Here is a 22,289-nt window from a genome sequence, read left to right on the forward strand (position 1 = left end):
GCCAACTATTCTTACCACCTGAACATGGATCTTTGTACAAGTGGCGTAATCAGTGTGGCTTTGAAGTTTTTGACGTGTACTCTTGAGGTTTGGATCGCGAAGGAAGATTCACCTACAAAAGGCTCACCGACGCTCAAGTCAATAAGAGAATTAAGATCTTGTGAGAAAAAGAGGATGAGTATGAGAGTGAGTGAGTATTCCTAGGGAATGTCAAATGTATTTATAGGATTTTTGGGCCTTAGGCCTTTGTTATAAAATAAGTAATGTGATATCAAATAATACGAGTAAAATAACACTTACCTAAAAAAGATAATGATAACAATGTCATATCTTACTGTAAATAATAATAATATTATTAAACTTGCGAGATTAGTTACATTTACCATCAAAATTAGTTAAAATTATCATTAATATGTAAATATTCTTCCAATAAATGTAGTTTGAGATTATTCCAAGATAAATAGACTTATTGAACCCTATCGAGCCACATTCTTTAGCACATCAATTGGACCAGGTAGATACAATAAATGACAAAGAAAATCTAAATTGTGAAAATCCGACTTATAATAATCTTACTCTATATTACTTAAAGTCTACCTAAATAAATTTATCTTAAATCTAAATTTGGATTTTAAGTTTAAATTATTAAATTAGATTTAAATTACATACTTTTTAGATTTTGAACATATAAAATTAAGGTGTTTAAGTTGAATAAAAAATAGTTTAAGATTAAATCGATTTAAATTGGTATAAATAAAAAAATCATTTAAGTTAATTTTGGGTTGAGAATTACCCCTTCACACTTTTTCGTTAACATTTTAATGTTATCTTTAGATCTCCATTATAATTGTATTTAGTCTTTCACCTTCAGTATTCAAACCGAGTAGGTGAGTACTTGTTAAAGGTACTTCAACACTTAAGTTAGTCAAATGTGTCCAATCAGTTACCATAGTAAACTCTTTAATTCACAATAAATGCAATCACATACCTTCTTACCCTACCTTTGTATTAAGAGGTTTTGAAATGAGCTTTTAATTAGGATTGACTTAATTACGACCCAAAAGTCAATAAGTATGTTCTACCTATTCTTACTTGTAAATACGTTGGATTTGTGATTATGGTGCTTAATTAGTATACTTGTCGATTGTCTCAATGAGAAGCCATTCGGCTTGCGGAGACTTGGGATTGGGAACATCTTAACATTCTTTTAGAAAGTTGACTGCTCGATCAACTTTAAGAATGTTTACCGGGCGGTCATACGATATAATTTTGGGGTCCAAGTCAGCCATACCTACCTTCGAATGTCTAACCCTCTAGGGAGGGACAAAGGGCTCTACCTTCAGTCATGCCATATAATATTCTCGAGTTGTCTTTCGATCAGCCCGAATGGTGCAAACTATTCCTCGGTTAGATGGGAACTTTATTGCTAAGTGAGGGGGTGAATGTAATCGCTCTAAACACATTCAAGCACAACCACTCGATCAACACATTGTAGGAGGTGTTCGCCTCCACCAATAGGTATCTCACCCTCATTTCCTTCGCATCGCGGCCCGTTTCGAGACAGGCCTTGAAATCTACATGCCCCTCATATCTACCTGTTTGTTCGTTAAACCTACAATTTGTTCGTTGTAGAAGACTATAAGGTCTTTAGACAAATCCATTTTTTGGAATGTCTTCTAGTAAAGGATGTTCATAGAACTTCCCTGGTCAATGAGCACCTTGCTCATGTTGTACTAAGCGATCTCGATAGTGATAACCATAGGGTCATCCTGATTGGGGTTAGGAGCATGGAAGTCCTCGACTAAGAAAGTGATAGGTGGCATGGATTGTGGCTTCTTATCCACGAGGTGGACGGTCTTCAGACTTTTGAGATGCCTTTTTTACACAGAGGGGAAGCTCCACCTCCTGCAAAGCCTTCAGAGATTATATTTATGTGACCATGTATCTATTGGTCACGACTCATACTCTTGCTCCTTCTGCGATGTCGAGCGCCATATCGATGATCATCCCATCGAGGGAGACGGTTGAGACTTCTTCTTAGAGGGGGACTTCTCTCTACTCGCTCAACCTTCACATATTTTTGCAAGTGATTCACTCAGATCACCTTTTCGATTTTATCATGGAGGACGGAGCAGTCTTCCGAGGTGTGCCCAAGATTTTGATGGTATCGAAAATGCTTCTTCCCATTAGTGTTCCTTGGGGTTGGTTTCTTCTTGATCGAGGGGAGTAGATCTGAACTTAACGCTTCCTCCAAGATTGTTGACCTCGGCGCGTTTAATAGGGTATATTATTTGATTTTGGGTGTGTGAGGAAGGTCTTTGGGTCCAGGCTTGATCACCTTGTCTTCCTCGACAATTAGCTTCTTCCCATCATTCCTTTCCTCCCTAGATGTTGTAGCCGTAACATCCTCTTGCTGCCTCTTACAGAAAGAATGCATATCCTCGATGTGCATAAACACGACCGCTCTCTCCTGCAGCTTATCCATATTCTTCGGTGCCCTAGCACAAAGACTATTCGCGAGCGGTTCTGCCTATAAAGTTGTTGGTAGGTTGTTGAGGATAAAATCTTAGCTGACGTCCCTCACTTGTTGCGCGGTTCTGTTATACCGGTCCATAAATGCCTTCAAAGATTCATCCTTTGCTTGCTTTATACTTACTAAGAAAAGGTGTGATAGACTATGAACCCTACTAGTAGCGTACTGGCTACCGAATAGGGTGCATATTGTGGCCAAGCAATCGACCATATTAGGCGGTAAGGTGTTGAACCACGCCAACGCCTCTCCTTCAGAGACAAAGAGAACGCTCGACACCATACTAGATCACTCGATGAATAGAACACCATGGTATTAGCGAACAAACAGAGATGATCGTTCGGGTCTGCAGATCCATCGTACTTCTTAAAGACAGGAGGGGCTGACTTCTCGAGCATCGGGGCCTCCTTGAAAGTCACAATGAGAGGAAGTGATGACTTGGGTCCAAGCCCATCATTTAAACAAAGATCCATTTACTTGAAGAATAACAAAGAAGGCTTCATAATAATTTTGAAAGCAAGCCAACACCTCTTTGCACACTCCAAATGGAAGCTCGAAGCCCAACCAGAGGATCCAACAAGGCCCATTCCAGCCCATGGAGAGGGATAGCCAAAAGAGTAGCCAAGAAAGTCCACACGGGTTGCGCTCAGCGCCAACCCTTGCAGCGCTCAACGTCAAGAGATCACACTTCCAGCAACACATTTGGCAACACGTGGAAATGATTCAAAGCTGCTTCCAGCACATTGCCCACACCTAGACACGTGGATTAGGTTCTAGATTTCACCCTAATTATCATCCACCATTAGATTATCATATGGGTTGGCTTGAAAACCTTATAAAAGCACACCCATCATCTTGTATGAAGCACTTTTGATGAATATTGAGTTTTAATCCGAATGATGGATTTCCAGCCCCAAGACTTTGTCCAAAAGTCACCTCTTTCTTGAGCTTTCCCTCTCCATTTAGCTTCCTTCCAGTGAAGGTCGTCTGAGCTAGTATCTCCTCTACCTTAAGCTTTCCTTCCACCAAAATCCTCCACCGAATCCAAATTCTTCCACTGCCAGTTAAATTAAGTGAGCATACCTCCTCTCTTCTCACAGTCCAATCCATCATTCCACTGTCATTATCACCCATAGTTGGGGCATAACTCATCAGGAAGCAGGCCCTCTTCTTGCACCATTTGAACCAAGGTGTTTGCCATAGTTGTAGTGCTCATCTCTTGACCGGTTCTACTCGATTCTTCAGCTTGAACGTTCTCCTTCGAGTGTAAGGGAATGAGCGACACCGAGTGTTGGATCGATTGTTCTTGCCGATCGGCAGCATGCTAGACCCTCAATGTGACTATCTTAGTCTCATGCCACCTTTACATCTCCTGCATCTGCGATTACATCTCTTTGATTAGCTCCATTGGATCCTTCTGATCTCCCATGTTTCTTGTGGTCACCATCGGGTTTCTTTATTCTTCCTCGAACCCTACAGTTTGCGCTAAAATGTTTTGGATAAGGGGTTGAGAACTATTCTTCACACTTTCACGTTAACCTTTTAATGTTATCTTTAGATCTCCTTACAATTGTCCTTAGCCTTTCACCTTCAGTCTCCAGACCGAGCGGATGAGTATCTGTCAAATGCATTCCGACGCTCAATTCAGTTAAATGTGTCCAATCGGTTATCATAGTAAAGTCTTAAATTCACAATAAATGTAATCACCTACCTCCTTATCTTTCTTTTGTATTTACAGGTTTCGAAGTTGACTTTTAATTAGGATTGACCTAATTATAACCCAAAAGTCAATAATTATGTTTTACATGTTCTTACTTATAAATACATTGGATTTGTAATGATTGTGCTTAATTTGTAGAATTACTGATAGCCTCAACGAGAAACCGTTAGATTTATAGGGATTTAATATTTGAAACATCTCAAAGTTCTTTTGAAAAATTGACTAAATAATAACTTTGAAAATGTTAACCAAACAATTATACTATACAATTTTAATTAAAGATTCAGTCAAGAAATTAAGTAAAAGATAAAGACAAAGAAAAATCAACATAAAATATATTCAAGTTAATGAAGAAAAAAAATCAACTCATATCCATTTAAATAAAAGATTATTACAAAGTTGACCAATAGGAGAACAAGTTAACGTTAGCTAACATCTAGCTGAGTCTTCTCAATATGTTTGTTCTATTGAAATAGGTGTATGTATAGTTACACATACACATCAGCAAAATTTAATTAAATGCAAAAGTTTTAGGTCCTACCGGGAGTCGAACCCAGGTCGCTGGATTCAAAGTCCAGAGTGCTAACCACTACACCATAGAACCAGGTACGGACTCATAATTTTACTAATGTTTTAAAGTTTGCAATTCTTATTCATTTTGCATTAGAAAAAAGATGCAGAATTCTGTTACATGTTAAGATAAAAAGTTTGTGTGAAAATATTATGTGTGTTTGTTACACAAACACTTCCATTTTTTTTAAGTATAACCCTTTTTATGTTTGCATAATTAGATTTGTTACTAGGGTGATGACATTTATGAGTATGTAAATATACATTATTTTATTAATCATTTCCAATTTATTCATGGTAATATTAAACGTCTTTCTTATTATGTCATTATCTATGTTAATAAACAAGTTACTATAATTTACTAAAAGATATTAAACTATTTACTTGTTGCTCTGAAATTTCACTTGATATTAATTTTATAATTAAAAAAATTATCTTCAAATAAATATCAGGATATTAAAATGGCTATTTTATCGGGACATTAATTATAAGTGTAATATCCCATTTTAATAGTATAAAACTACCAAAATAAAACGTTACATAGATGCTAAAAGAACGACTAGTTAAAACAAACCTCCTTCAAAGAATGAGATATACTTCTGTAGATCTATCTAACAACTCATCTGCTACTCCCTCATCTCAAGCTGGAACAACTGAAAAGGTGAATCCCTAAGCTCACACCATTTGATGATCATCGCAAAAGAGAAACAACATACAAAGACATACATAGAAATGCAAGGGTAAGCTACTTTACAATTGAGAAACGATATATATATATATATATATATATATATATATATATATATATATATATATATATATATATAAACCTAATTAAAACATGTTATATACAACCAACATATCACTACACAATCATAAAACACTTATTATGAATGGATTGTCCGGACTTAGAATGATTGTCGAGCTATGGCGGGTTGTGCACTCGTGGTGGCTTCTACTGCTTTGTAAAGCCATTGCCAATGGGTTTCACCCTACCACACTCACGAGGTTAGTCCGTTATCACTCACCTTGGATCATACTAGAAGCATCCAAGACTAAGACCTCCTGATACTCCTCACGACATGAATCAATTCTCTCTACTTGAGAATGAAAGACCTTGGAGTTTCAGGATAACCCGCAAGACTGAGCTCCTGCATTCATTCTAAACATACTTGAACCTCACCAAGAGCATTCACTTTGGAACACACTTTTACTTTGAAAATCAACATAGGGCACCACCATGTAACCTCTCCGTGAGGATCATGGAATTACGTCCATCAACCATACTGTTAAACCACATACTTTCATTCACTTTGAATCACCATTCATACCTTTGAATCACCATTCATACCTTTGAATCACATACTTTTATGTGTAGTTAACATCCATTTTTGTCCTTTATTATATAATTCAATACACTCTCAAACATACTTCACAAACCAAATAATACCCAACATAGTACAACACAAGATGATTCACACAATGCACTCTCGCTATGCGAATTGCTCAAACAGAGAGTCACTCACCAATACCACTCGTTGTGCGAATGAATTCGCACAACGAGTCTGCATAATTCTACATCACAAATCTGCAGAATTTCCCCTCATACCTAGAATTACCAATTCCAAAGACTTTTCCCAACTTCTAATCCTCCTAACTTGTTTTATATACCTAACTAGACTTGACTAAATGATTCTAAACCTTCCTACTATCAATCTAAAGTGTTTATGGATCATTTCCTACTCTAGAACATCAAATTCATCAACTTAGGGACTCAAATCACAATTTACCACTTTGAACATGTTTTAGACCATTTTGATGACTTAAACAAGTCACATTTGACTTACCTAAACTGTCCCAATAGACCCAATGAGCTCTCAACTCCAAATTCTCATTTCAACTACCTCACTTCCTCTAAATTAACTATGAAATCAAAATAACTCACTTCAATTTACCATGATACAACACTATATCAAATTTATCATCATTTAAACCTACAATTACATATTTCCAATACTATAAACATTTAATAACAGAGCAACCATCACTTCATACAATTCAAATTCTCAGTTTATCATTCCATACTCAAAACAATCAAATTACATCATATTTATTTACCCTAAAACATGATTTCAACTCAAGCAGTTCCACAATCATATTCTCAACAAGATACACAATTAAATACAATTTAAAGACATTTCTAGATTCCCTTACCTCAGATCAAAAGCACAGCTCAAAGAAACCCCGACAGTTTGCTTGCACCACAAGGAAATTCTACAAAAACCTATAACTCACCAATTGGTGATAGGAAGCAAATCTTAGAACCTAAATTGAGCTAAAAATTTAAGAGAATAATAACCAGATACATGCAACAGAAATCATTGCATGATCACAATCCAAGAACGTACGAAGGAAAAAGGAAAACGACTTACCGTCTCAAAACAAGAAATTGATCGGTAGAGATTGTTGTCCTTGACGCAAGGATCGTCTAGGCACTTCCTAATCGTCAAACAGATAACTCTATAGTGAAAAAAGGGTAGAGAGAAATCAGAGAACTCAAGGAGAATAGAGTTCTAGAGAGATAGAGGTGATTTAGATAATGAACCGAGCTTTAAAAATTTCTATTTATATTATAAGATTATTTTAAAATAAAATGCTCGTCTATCTACTCTAATACTTTATTTTCTAGGTTCTTACAATAAGACCAAATAAATAGTGTACTTGCTAACAATTCAAATAAGGTCATCGTTTGATAGTAAACTCATTTAATACGATTTTTTATTTTTATACAAATTTCTTTACAAATTATGCCAATGAATACTTAGATAGCTGAATATTTTTTAAAACAATAATATATAAAAATTAAAATTTCTTTGAATATTAAAATAAAAATTGCTGTAAGCTTCTAATATTTCAAGAACTTAATATTACAAATATTTAGAAGGCTATATTCACACATACAAGTTACCAATATTGAACATGAAAATCCCTTTTAAACCCCCTCACCCCTCTATGTTTCCATTCTTGAACATAAAAACCTTTTTTAATTTTATTATTTATTATCAAAAGTTAAAATTACTAATTATTTTAAATTTTTTACACATGCATCTAAGTTTCAATTATAGAACACGATAATGTTTTTTTTACTTCATTTATTTTAATTTTGAAATATTAAAAGTTTTAGTTGTTTCTCAAGTTTTTAATTGTTTGTAAAATTGATTTCAATTTACATTTTATTAACTAATCAATGGACTTAACTGCCACAAACTCTATAAATAATACAACTGATGTCAGGTACAATGATATTTTTCTATCATAATAAAATATAGACCTCTTTATGAAACATGTATGATTTGAGCGTCTGAGTATCTTCTGCAGGTCAACAACCCATTAGAGTGGATCGCGTTCTCGAAGAGGATTGAAGATCAAAAGAGAGCAGAGCAAAGAAGGACGACCAACCCTCGGACCAATTGAACCGAAACAATAATCATTAAGGGAATATTATCTTAGAAATTAATACTTCTTTTGATTTATATATATATATATATATATATATATATATATATATATATATATATATATATATATATATATATATATATATTACTTTATATTTTTACTACTTAAGTTTTAACGCGTTATTTGCAAGTAGAGTTTTTCTATAAATTCATATAATATCTTTCATCAATGGAGTATATTAAATTCAGCCTTAGAATTTAAGGGTTTAGTCTCATTAATACCGTGGTTAGAGATGATCAAAGTTATTAAGTTATAAACTAGATTTCTCGTGATTGGACACAAGTCTAAATATGAGAGTTTTACCTAATTGTTTACCTAGTATGAAACATGTAGAAAAATCTTTCGGACTAAAAGCATCAAACTTACTCTTTATACGAAGCAAGATAAAAGATGTTACATATTCTGAATAAAATACATATTTTTTTCATTATTTCCATTAGACCAATGTTTTGAAACTATTACGTTTTAAATAAATTATACACATTAAATGTTGAGTTTTTGAAAATATGTTTCTGCACTATGATAAAGTTTTGAATTTTACTAATTTTTTAATATCCCGTGACACCCTGAAATTTGGGGCGTTACATTTCATCACTCCTAGTAATAGACAATCCTGGTATCCTCTTATGCACTACCTAGATTTCCTTAACTCTATAAGTATCACAATAAGTGTTTTAATTCTATTCAGAATTTCAATTAACGATTACTTACAAGTCGTTTAGATAATAATTCTCATAGAAAGGATATGTGTTCAATACAATATAGTCTATAAACCCACTAGGTGTTTCTCTCTTTTCTATTTTCTCTCTTCTTACAATAGTAAGCAAATATTACAATGAAGCTTGAAAGTATTGCTTGACTTTTTTCTTTTCTCTTCTCTTATATTCTCTTTGAGCTTAAGCTTTTCTTCTAAACGCTTTTCGTAGGATTGATATCTATGTTGTAAGCTATCATTTTGATTCTTCCTTTAAATGATCTTCTATTTAAAGGCTTTTTTTTCAAAAGATATTCGTTAGACTGAGCTCTTAGCCTTGAATCTTGTGTCTTCTCTATCTTGCGTGTGAAGCAGCCGTTGGTTAAAGTCAACTTGTTAGAGCAGACTTGCTTTTTCAGTACTTTTCCTGAGGTAGGTTTTACTATCTTAGACATGTCTTCTTATGAGGAGAACATTCCGCGAATGTCTTCTTTGTCTCTAACGTCCACTTCTAATATATTTCAAGTAGAGCATGTTGATGGATGTGTGTAGTATGTTATATGTATAGAATAGAGTAGATTGTGCAGGCAATAGATATGTCTTATCTCTTATTACTTTTGTTGTTTCTGAACATTAAACATTTAAGGATATTTAATGCGTGTTTAAAATAACAAAGTGCTTTTTACATTTTCTACCATTGAGGTAGCTTTATCATTTAAGCTTTTCTTTAAGATACCAAACGTTGTGTAAGAATTTTATCGTTGGACGAAGTAAAGATTTCAGCTCATGGTATCGTCTAGTTTGTTGTAAACATTTTTTTGGGATATTGCCCTTTTAGAGCTAATGTTTAGCATGTTTCTTCTTGTATAAGTTTTTGGATATTTGTTTAAGGCTTTTAGAGGGTTTAGTCAAAGACATTATCTTGACGCCTTTTTACTTTTCGAGAGTTCAAATGAATACCATTGGGTATAGTATAGCTTACGCGTTTAACATAACTCTCTTAGACACTTTGAATTGTAAGTCCTTTAGTGTTATGTCTAGAAGCTTTAACCTAGTTGTTTTTCTAAGTGTTTTCGTTAGGCTTTTCTATGTTGTTGGATGATTAGGGATTTTGTTCCTAAAACTTGTGTTTTTTCCTATCCTATTCTTCTGGTTAAGCATTTTTAGATTTTAATTTCTTTTAATGTTATTTGATTAAACTTCAAACATGAGAGCGTTTAGACATATAGTCTTATAGACAATTTTGTCTTAAAAACTCTATCTACACAACAACAGGCCCAAACAACAAATCAAGGTAAAATTTTAGGATCTCAACTAGAGGGAGTTTAATCAAAAACGAAGAGAGGCAATATGTAATTAAAAGGAAGCTTGCATGTGAGGGAAAACATATTGCTTTATAGAGAAAAGAACATAAATTTGAACTCACCCTAAATTGACGAAGGCTTTGATAGAGTTCTTCACATACATCACTCTAATGTTGTTGAATAAAGGAAGGCCCAACCTGATGAAGGTTTGGTAGTGAACGGTGATGACAAACAGAGCTTGTTGAAGATGAGACGATGCAGTGGTAATCACTGGATGAAAACTTTAGTGGCAACAAGATAAACGATAAAGACAAAAAGATGCACGAGCTCTGACATTGAAGGATTCTGAGGACGAAAATGAAGACGATTTGGTCTGGTGAGTGTGTTAGTGGAAGGTAGTGGCCACGAGTGATGCATGACAGTTCCTATCAAAAGGATCTGGTCAACTGGAGTGATAGATACTAATGTGGATGAAAATGATTATGGGATCTCAGTGGAAGCTAATTGACATAGAGAAAATTGAGGATTTTGTTTGTTGTGTTCTCTCGCTGAAGAAAAATAAACTAGACCTATGAGTTGTGGTTGGAGAATATGATGGTATTTAAAAAAAAAAAAAAGACTATTCAGAATGATTTTCTAAAAAAAATATGGGGTTCTCACATTATAATTCATAAAAACAAGTTCAAATATATTGAATATGAATTGAGCTGGCTTTAAATTATTTTATTTTGTTAATATTTTATTTGAATAAGTAAATTTAAATTTAAAGAGTTTTAATTTTTTTCATTTAAATAAAAGATTTCAATTATTATCAAATGTAAAAAATTATTTAATTTTTAAATGATTGGTATAAATTTGAAATATAAAATTGATTGTTTTTGTAGTTGATATTAGTTGATATTATTTTTCGATCAAATATTTTTTAATTGATATTTGAAATCTTTTTCATGAGTGACAGCCGTTGATATTGTTTTTCAGTTGATGTTGAGCAAAACTATATATTTTAGGATCCCATTGATAAGGTTATTTTTGTGAATTTTTTTTTTTATCAACGTTGATTGAAAATTTTTTCTAATGAAAAAAAGAAGTCTAATAATAGTGGAAAGCTTTTCGTTAACATTAAAAAACTAATAAAAATTATTAACAAAAAATAATATCTCTTTTGATGATATATTAAAAGAGAAACAAGATAATTACTAACATTTATAGAGAAATAGTATTGGTAAAAAAAAAATCTTAAAATCCCCATAAAGTACTCTAAGGTGTATATCAAGGAAAAACCTTCAACAAAACAAGAGCATTTATGTAGTCAGCTCCTAAAAACAGGAGAATGAAACACACTAATTGCATAGGTACTACCTGAAATCTTCTTTCGCTTGTTAATCTTGTTGCAATCGGTGGTTCAATCCTTCTTTGATAAATCTACATAAACCAGAGGGTTAGTTTAAAGCCCCAACCTTTGCTTCCCTGCCGTAAACTACTTTGGTGGTCAATTCTACTTCCTACCGCTTCTGCCTATGACTTTCGGATGGCATACCTCTAGCTATCACCTAACACATTCATGAAGAGTTGGAGAAATTTATGAAAGATGGATCTAGACTCTTTCTCTTAGGTCTTCTTAAGCCATCAAGAAGATTTAGTAGAGTAAGAATAATTTTGAGTATTATATTTTAGGTCAAGTAGTCTAAATTTTATTTGGACTTTGTATTATAAGTCAAGAAGTCTAGATTTTATTTGAGCTTTGTATTATGGACCTACTAGTGTAGGATTTCAATTGAGTCTCGTATTTTGACCTAAGTAGAATATGATTTTGATTAAACAAGTCAACAAAGGGTTAAGGCCCAAAGTTGACTATGCTTGGACGTTCAAAATGGGTGTGTTGACCAAGGGATCAACATTTTGGCTAAGCTTGGAGAACAAAGGAGTAAGATTTCGTTCTAGACATGTGGAGGCTTCCAATTGAAGAGTTATTCTCCTAGTTAGTGACCATGTGTCACTCTAAGAATGGAGAGTTTTTCCATAGGTAGTGACTACTTGTCACTCTCTCATTAGAGAAGATTATTGCCACTTGTCTGCCTCCTATTGGAGAGAATTTCTCCTTGCTCTCTAAGGCAACCAAGGTGACTCTCTTTGGTTAAAGTTTCAGCCCATTTTAAGATACCTTAGCCTATAAATAGAGACGCTTTCTTTTAAGGTCACCCTAGGCTAGAACAACCCAAGTGACCTCCTCTAGCCACCTTCCTCCAAGAGTTGGCCCAACCTCTCTTAAAGAACCCTTGAACACTTCATCTTTCACCATATAACCATCCAAAACCGTGACCCTTTCATCCATGCACACCACCACAAATTATGCACTCCTTCATCAAAACCGTGAGCACCATGAACATGGCTTGGTTGCTTCTAGATTTGGCTTGTCCTAGCTAGACACTAGTAAAAAAAGTGACTTTTGACGCGTTATATACGCTTCGGTTACGCAAAACCCGAAGCGTACAAAGCTATATACCTCGGTTACACCTTGACCCGAGACGGAATGGTGATATTGCCTCGGTTAGTAGAAGACCCGAGACCTATAACTCTGCACACAAAACTGCAAATTAGACTTTTCTGTCTGACAACTTTTTGAAAAGTGTTATTGCCTCGGTTTGCTAGGCAACCGATGCCTATACACCTACGCTCAAGGAACCGAGGTCACTGAGTGACACTTTATACCTCGGGTTCTGCTCTTAACCGGTGCCATATGGTTGTATTACCTCGGGTTTCGTTAGTAACCGAGGTAGTAGCTTCATTCATCTTCTGAAAATCCTACACACGTTTCATTTCCGCCCAACAGCTTCTTCCTCTCGTGCTCTCTCATTCCTCTGTGTAGCTTCTTCTTCCTCGTGCTCTCTCATTCTTCATTTGCGTCCATGACTACCACTCATTAGCTCGCCGCGCTGCCCCCTGTGCTGCCAGTGGTCTCGCCTGCGTCCTTGTTACCCATGGTTCCACCACCACCGCACTTGTGTCACCCTTCCTCTCCTCCTCCACCACCACCACCACAACCACCTTCTTTCTCCTCCACTATCTCACCTAGTACATCTAAAAATCGTCAATCTCTCACCGCTTCTCGTTTGCCACGCTCGCTTTGTCTCGTCCGAAACTTCGAACACCCAACTCTCCACTATCATCCACCTCTGACGCGGATCTCGAGGTCAAGATGAGCGGAACGAGCTGAATCGAGAAGCCAAACGCGCTGTCAAGTGGGGGATGGACTTGGCTTCCTTCTCTGCTCCACAAATCAAACGCATCCTTAGGTTTTCAATCATTCTTTTCATTTCCCGTTATACCCTCTTCCTTTTCCTCAATGCCCGCTTCACAAAGTTCCCACCTTTGCTCAAAACTTGTGTGCTTTATGTTGGGTTGATGCAGGGTCGCTTCCTTGGACCAAGTTGTACGTCTCGAAGAGCGTGTTCGAGAAGGTTCTTCTGTTGCAGGCGATGCAGGCGATTGAGGCTGCCATGAAGAGGTTCTTCTAATGGCAACCGAGTTGGGCTGAGTTGGGGATGGGGATGGGGATTTTGGGACTATTATGGATGATTTTGGGTTGAGTTTCGAAAAAGTTTGTTATACAGGTTTATGTCTGAAACCTTTTGGGACTGTTATGATGTAGAACTTTGCAAAGAGTTTACTAGATGTTGCGGACAATTTGGGAAGAGCTTCCTTAGTTATAAAGGAAAGTTTTTCAAAAATTGATACACCTACTGACTCTGCTGAAGCGGTAAAACTTCTGAAAACACTCTATTGGCTGGCGGAGGAAGGGGAAATGAATTAGAATGGAGTGGTCGGGAGAGGGAAGATGCGGTGGGGAAAGGCTGGCGCAAAAGAAAAGAACACTCTATTGCCTCGGTTCAAGTCCAAACCGAGGCAGTAGACTCCACAATACTACCTCCGTCCACAACCGAGGCAAAAAGGGGTAGACTTTTTGTCTCGCCTGTATATGTCTCGGTTCAGGAGCCGCTGTTTATGAGCTAAAATAACCGATGTCGTTTTCCTTAACTGTACTAGTGAGAGCATTGCCATCATTTGGCATCAAGAGCCTTGGTTCTTCAAAGAGTTAAGTTTCTTGGTCTTGATCCTTTGTTATTTCCTTGTTGTTTAATATTTTCCTTTCTTGTTTTTTTGTTAGCTTTTACTTGTTCATTTTTTGTGCTATATGGTTCTAGTTTCCACTATCTTTTGGAGCCATTCCATTTTCACCATTAAGTTTCTAGTTTGTGTTTGGTTTATGTGTTTTTAAGCTTTAGTTAGGTCTTTTATTGATTTATATTCGGTGCATTTCATTGATTGAGTCATTTGAAGTTTTTAATCCATCCATGTTTGTCTAAAGTCATGTGTAGTTCTTTTCTTGTCAATTTTCTCTAGTAATTTTGAAAAATCATCAAAAAATATATATAATTTAGTTTTCAAAACTGCATCATATAAAACCATTTGAGGGTCTTATCTTTGATGTTTTAGGTTCATTGTTGCCATTAGATCATTGACAAGCTCTTAAAAAAAATATCTCTATTGATGTTTCTTGTTTTCAACTCCATTTTTATTCTAGTAGGATTCTCTTATATTTTGTGTTTCTTGTCTTTGTTGCTTTTAAAACCCATATATCACCTTTGTTCCAAGTGTGTGGTAGTCTTATTTTTCACCTTAAAAGAGTGGAAAAGAAGTGCTAAAAGCTTTTAAGCAAAAAGGTCTCAAAAAAGTACCAATAGAGAGCTTAAAAAGTGCTGAAAATTTTGTGTGCTTAGACCACTACCACTGTTTTTGTGCAATCTATTTTGAAACGTTTTTCTTCACTATTTTGGGCTTTTCTCTTCACTTTACAGTGGCTAAAAGTCTTGGCTATGAAATTAAAAGAGTGACCTTAGTGTCCCTTTTGCTCAAAGTTGCCAAAAGACAAGAATCACCCACTTTTCTTCTAGTAATTTTTGTTTTGTGAATCTATTCTAGCTCCTTTCAGTAAGATTTCTTTTGAGTACTAACCTTTCTTTTTAATTTCTTGCTTGTCTTCTCGGATTTCTTAGTTTTTTATAATTAAATTTCTTTTGCAAAACCTTTCTTGTTTTTGGACCTTTTTATTGCTTTTGTTTCCTCTTTCTTCATGCATAATTTCAGTTTTAGTTACTTTGTGTGGTGTAGGTTCTCTTTAAGAGGTGATTCAATATCTTAGAGGTAGTCTTCTAGGTGATGGAGACCCAAAGAGAGCTTGAAGTCTAGAGTGGTAGCCAAAAAGAAAGGAGAGAAACACCTTGGGAGGAAACTTTGATTTGGTTGTAATTTTTAGTTTTGTAATCTTTCTCTTTTTTTCTCTTGTAACTCACGGCCTTGTTAGGTGTTTTGGAGTAGTCTTTGGTGCTCAATCCCATTTCCTAACAAGAACCTTTATTTCTTAGTAAATTGTGTTTTTAGTTGGTTGGTTGGTTGGAGGAACCAAAGTTCTTCTAACTTAATCATTAGGCTGTATAACTAGTTTATTTGCTTTCTTTAATTGTGATAGCTTAGTATGTATCAACTTTAATTTCAACTTTAGTTCCCTTTGAGAAATTTGGTTCAAGTGTGCCTAAAGTAAACTTTGGCTAGGAAATGTTTGATATTAAGAAATCCATTGTGATTCACCTCCCTTTTCTAGAAGTGAACGTGGGTGTTTTTTGTCTCCTTAAGTCTTTAAGGAACTTTATTTGAAATTTAAGTATTTGTTTGTTGCATTGCATCCTTTTGAAAACCTTTAAGGATGTTTAAGACTAATTCCTGTGAAACTGGAAGTGACTCTAGTGAGGATATAAAACCCACTTTGAAAAATTTAGCAAAAGTCACTTAAAATTTGGCAAAGGCAAGAAACTCTTCTCAAAGAAAAATAAAGAATTAAAAGAGAAGAGTATCTTGATAAGTTGTAAGAAGAACTTAGAGTCCTTAATGAGAAACAACAAAAAGGCCAAGAGTAAATAAAGATAAGTAAGAGTCATACAAGGAGGAGTTTTAAAACTCCAACTCAACTCACACACCATGAGGTAGATAATAGGCTTGCAAACCAATACTATCAAACTTACCCACATAAAATTCATGATAGAGAGAACACTCCAAGAGATCCATTTCCATGGTAAAGAAGATGTTGAGGCATACTTAGATTGGGAGATGAAAGTTAAACAACTCTTTGAGTGTCATCAAGTGAGTAAGGATAGAAAGGTCACATTGGCCACATTGAGTTTCCAAAGGAATGCCATGTATTGGTGGACCTCCCTTATGAGAGAAAGAAGGCTGTCCAAGTTACCTATTGGAATGAATTGAAAAGTGTCATGAGAAGAAGGCACATTCCCCCATACTATCATAGGGAGCTAATGGACAAACTCCAAAGGCTCCAACAAAGAGACATGAGCATAGAGAGCCATAGGCAAAAGATGAAGCTCTACATGATGAGGGCATGGATTAGAGAGGAAGAATAGACCACTATTCTAGGTTTCTAAGTGGTCTTAATCTTTAGATTAAGGATAGAGTGAAATTGTTGCCCTACCAAGACTTAAATGACTTTGTACAAATTTGCATTAGGGTAGAACAACAACTCTTAAGTAAAGGTTTGAAAATTTTCCACTCTAACTCTAGTGTTAAGAAATACTACAAGAGGGAGGGTAAGCAAGTGGTAGAAGAAGAACCCTCTAGGAATCTAGGGAGCGAGAAGAGAGAAGAGAAAGAAAAAGATAGGCCAAGGGTGGTACATCATCTTACACTCGCACTAGTGAAATTAAGTGTTTCAAGTGTATTGGTAGAGGTCACATTGCATCACAATGCCCCACCAAAAATACCATGATCTTAAGAGGTATTGATGTATATAGTAGCCAAGATGAGGAAAGTGAGAGTGAGAGTGAGAGAAGTGGCACAAAGAAACAAGAAGCGCAAGTGAGGATGTCCATCATTGTGAAGGAGAACTTCTTATGCTAAGAAGGATTCTTCATAATCAACCTAGTTCACAAGAGCACACACAAAAAGATAACATCTTCCATACTAGATGTAAAATCTTAGACAAAACATGTTCCCTTGTTGTGGATAATGGCTCATGTTCAAATTGTTGTAGCACTAGGTTGATTAATAAGTTTGGATTAACTACATTGTCATCCTCAATCTTATAATCTTTAATGGATCAATGAGGACAAGGAATTGAAAGTTAATCAAAAAGTGATGGTCAAGCTATCCATAGGGAATTATGAAAATAGTGTGTTATGTGATATAGTACCTATGGATGCTTGTCACATTTTATTGGGAAGACCTTGGCTTTTTGATAGAGAATGTCTACATAATGACCACACTAATGAGATAATCATCACCCACAATAAAAGAAATTTTGTACTTCATCCTCTCACACCTTCTCAAGTGGAAGAGGACCAAGCACAAATGAGAAAGAAAAGAAAAAGAAAGAGGAAAAGAAGAAGGTAAAAAGATAATAAAACACCTTTTGTTCTAAGTGTTAAAACATGATGCACAATTCAAAAGAATGCCCCAACAAGAAAATTATGATGTTAAGGGCAAAAAGCTTGTGTAAAAGTGTAAAGGTCTCCTTGTCATCTTCCTCTAGAAGCATGGCAAGAAAAAACCAAAGCATGCTTGTGTGGGAAATAAAATTTTCAAGAAAAGTGCTCATTCTTTCCAAGACTTTAATAATTCATTTGATTTAAGATGAATCCTTATTGAGAGCTATATCCTTGACCTACTCACTATTATAACACTTATTCTAACTTGTGTTATAAAATGGGTATTTGACCCAGGTGTAAAAATAAGAAATAATTGAAGATTATGAAGAAAAAGAAGTTGCCTTTAGCCCATGTTGAAGATTTGAGGGCAAATCTTTTCAAGAGGGAGGGGATGATGGCATACCCCTAGCCATGACCTAACACATTCATGAAGAGTTGGAGACATCTATGAAAGATGAGCCTAGACTCTTTCTCTTGGGGCATCTTAAGCCATCATGAAGATTTAGTAGAGTAAGAATAAATTTGGGCCTTGTATTTTAGGTTAAGTAGTCTAGATTTTATTTGGGCTTTGTATTATGGGCCTAGTAGTGTAGGATTTCAATTGGGCTTTGTATTTTGGACCAAGTAGAATAAGATTTTGACCAAACAAGTCAACAAAGGGCCAAGGCCCAAAGTTGACTATGCTTGGACGTCCAAAATGGGTGTATTGACCATGGGGTCAACATTTTTGCTAAGCTTGGAGAACAAGGGAGCAAGATTTCTTTCTAGACATGTGAAGGCTTCCCATTGGAGAGTTTTTCTCCTAGTTAATGGCCATGTGTCGCTCTAGGAATGAAGAGATTTTCCATAGGTAGTGGCCACTTGTCACTATCTCATTTGAGGGGATTTTTGCCACTTGTCTCCGTCCTATTGGAGAGGATTTCTCCTTGCTCTCTAAGCCAACCAAGGTGGGTCTTTTAGGTTAAAGTTTCAGTCCATTTTGAGACACCTTAGCCTATAAATAGAGATGTTCTCCATCATGTAATCACCTTTGATTTAGAGTAAAGTCATGCTGTCATTTTTGTGTCATACTACTTTTTTAAGGTAACCTAGAGCAACCTAAGTGACCTCCTCTTGCCCCCTTCCTCCAAGAGTTGGTCCAACCTCTCTTATAGAACCCTTAAACACTTAATCTTTCACCGTATAACCATCCAAAACCGTGACACTTTCATTGATTCACACCACCACAAATTCTGCACTCCTTCATCAAAACCGTGAGCACCATGAACATGACTTGGTTGCTTCTAGATTTGGCTTGTCCTAGCTAGAGCATGGTCATCACTTTCTAACCTTTAACTAAAGTAGCTTATAGCCCTTCCCATTATACCTTATTACAAAGATTTTAAACATTCTACATGATTGAGACACGAGTAGGAAAAATTTGCTTTTAAAATCATCTTATAAAAAATCTTAACTAATATTAACTAAGAAGTAATAGTTGTCTAAAAACTATTATAAAAATTTAAATTACAAAACAATTTTTATTAAGAAAAATCTGAATAATATTCTAACAATGTATTGATTTTAGTCAAACCAATAACGTTAGAAATAATTTCGGGTGTAGGGCCGAAAAATCGTCTTTAACTTTAGTAGTAGCGAGCTGGTCGGTTTCCACCGGCCTAGAGTGTTGGGTTGTCTGCTCTACACGAATAATCCTATCTTCATCTTCGGTGGCTTTCTCTCTAGTGGTCCTAGCTACATTCTTAGCCCTTAGGGTAGCCAACTCTCATTCGTAGCGTTGCTGCATTTCCAACATCTGTTGTTGTAAGGCTTTAATCATCTCGGTTGAGTCTTATGAGTTCATGTTTCTTGTGGTCAGCATTGAGTTTACTTCTAGATCCCATGGGCTCACAGTGAGCGCCAAAATGTTTTGGGTGTAGGGTCGGGAATCTCTATCTAACATCTTTTACACTTTTCTCGTAGGCTCACAGTAAAATCTTGAATTCACAATAAATATAATCACCTACCTCCTCAACTTAAAATTGTATTTATAGGTTTCAAGGTGTACCTTATGATTAACAAAACCATAATCATAGCGCAATCCTTAATGAGTAAAGCTTATCAATAAACTTGATTAGAGGTTATACTTAATTATGTATATGGTTCGAGACCGTTTATCCATCTTGTTCAGTTTGGTCGATGTTTCTCTTACCCGTACAAACATATTGTACAAAAACCAAAATCGAACTAAAACAAAATAAAGATAGAAAAAATATAAATTTCAGAATGTGACAAATTTTAATTTCTTACTTTTTAAAATGATTCGTATTCGAATTAATTTTTTTTAAACAAAATATTTCAAATTCTTTTAAAAAAATAAATTACTTTATTAATTAAAATTTTCTATCCAAACACACTGTAAATTTAAATAAGAATATTTTTATTTTTTAAAATTATTACTAAAACGATTAAAAGTGTAGGATATTAAGTAGGTGGTGGAGTGCTTTTTTTTTATAACAAAAATTGGACCATTATCGAGGTGTTGGCTAGAGAAGGTTCTCAACAAGTAAACTCAATTGACTCTGATAGATATGAAAAAGAAACTCGGAAAAACCAGTCAAACCTTTTTTGTTTAGTTGAGTTTGATTTTTCAACAATAACTTCTTTAATTCGGCTAAACTATTATCTTCTTTGTATTTTAAATTTTAGTTTCATTCTTTAAATTATATCTATTAAAAAATTATTATAAGTTGTTTAATTCTTTCTGTCCAAAAATTTAGTCATTATTTTAAAATGGTTTATAAATGTCATCAAATTATAGAAAAAGTGTAAAGTAACAAAAAAGAAAAGAGGTCCTAGGTCCTACCGGGAGTCGAACCCAGGTCGCTGGATTCAAAGTCCAGAGTGCTAACCACTACACCATAGAACCAAACACGAATAAGGTTCTTTGAATAATATTATGCATAATTTTCAAATTTCCCTTTTTGTATACGTTCACTAAAATTTAAAAAGTCTGTTGTATTATATAAATTGTCATTTTCATGAAGTTTCTATAAATTAAAGAACTATTTTTATGCTTTTCAAAGTTTGTCCTCTTGTATGTATTTGTCACATCACTACTGGTATCACACAAATAAAAAGTTCGTAACAATATTCGGTGAATGCATATAGGGTTAAAATATTAATTTAATCTTTATTCTTCTTTAGTTTTGTTAATTTAGTTTTAATTTTATTTATGAGATTTTGATTTTTGTTAAATTTTTTAATTTAGGTTTTCTAGTGGTGTTTAACTAATTAATTGCAGTTGAAAAGTATATGTTTTGGTAGTTTTTTCATTATTTTTAAAGCTTTTTATTTTTTAATTAAAAATATAATTATTATACATGTCATGGTGGCGAGACATCACGTATCATTATTTGATTCTATACTTATTGTTTTTATTCAATTAAGTTTCGTATTTTTTAATAAAATTGAGTAATTTTAATTTTTTCAACTTAGAGATAATTTATTTTTTATATAAATATTATATTAATATTTCTATTAACTTATATTTACATTTTTTTAAAGTTCACAATTTCTAAAATTCACATTTTTGTTAAAATTCATATTTTTATCATAGCATTAAATTTATTAAAATTAACATTTTCATTAAAATTTAAATTTTTATTAAAATTATAATAATATAGTTAAAATGTCAATTTTAATAAAATTGTGAATTTTTTAAATAAATTTAATCTTAATAAAAATGTGAATTTAATAATTTCATAAATATTTAATAAAAAGGTGAATTTTAATTAAAATATTAATATAATATTTTTATAAAATTGAAATTTGGTCTCGAGTTGAAAAATAAAATAAAATAACTCTATTTTGAAAGAAAGAATTAGAACTCAATTTAACAAAACTAATAAATATAGAAAAAGAAATTGATATAAATAATATTGATATGTGAACAATTATATTTTTTATTAAAATATCATAAATTAACGAGTAACATATATTTTATTCACTTATCATTAATACTGACTTATTGGAAAAATATATATATATATATATATATATATATATATATATATATATTAATACTAAATTGATAAAATTAAAAAAAAATATAACTTAAATTAATATTTTAACCAAGGAAAATGAAAGCACTCAGAACGCAAATACATTTTTTTATTTCATGTAAAATTTACGGTGTGTTTATTGGATTTCATAATTTAATTAATAAAATATTTATTTTTAATGTTTTCTTCTATTTTCTAATTATGGAAAGGTGAACCGTTCAGGTTTTAGTATACAAAATTAATCACTTCTTTAACTGTGAAAACAAATTATAAGTCAATTGATATTTTAAATATTTTTGTATATTTTATAGGTTAGCAGTAATATGAGAAATAGGAATGTTATCATGAGTCAAGAGTTAGTATTTAAAAATATGTCAGGTTAATTTGGTTATTTTTTTTGAAGAGTTATTTTTTGAAGA

The 22,289-nt window shown here is 33.9% G+C and overlaps 2 non-coding genes and 1 pseudogene across 2 annotated transcripts; 1 reads left to right on the forward strand and 2 right to left on the reverse strand.

Annotated features, from left to right (window-relative positions):
• Positions 1-4,782: 4,782 nt before the first annotated feature.
• TRNAQ-UUG (transfer RNA glutamine (anticodon UUG)) lies at positions 4,783-4,854 on the reverse strand. The gene has a single exon. It is a non-coding gene; the product is annotated as a tRNA-Gln (tRNA).
• Positions 4,855-16,098: 11,244 nt separating this feature from the next.
• Positions 16,099-18,031, forward strand: LOC148193765 (uncharacterized; annotated as a pseudogene).
• Positions 18,032-20,663: 2,632 nt separating this feature from the next.
• Positions 20,664-20,735, reverse strand: TRNAQ-UUG (transfer RNA glutamine (anticodon UUG)). The gene has a single exon. It is a non-coding gene; the product is annotated as a tRNA-Gln (tRNA).
• Between the last annotated feature and the right edge of the window lie 1,554 nt (positions 20,736-22,289).

The sequence above is a fragment of the Vigna umbellata genome, chromosome 9 (assembly GCF_029865625.1).
Source record: "Vigna umbellata cultivar VRB3 chromosome 9, Vumbellata_1.0, whole genome shotgun sequence".
NCBI lineage: Eukaryota > Viridiplantae > Streptophyta > Magnoliopsida > Fabales > Fabaceae > Vigna > Vigna umbellata.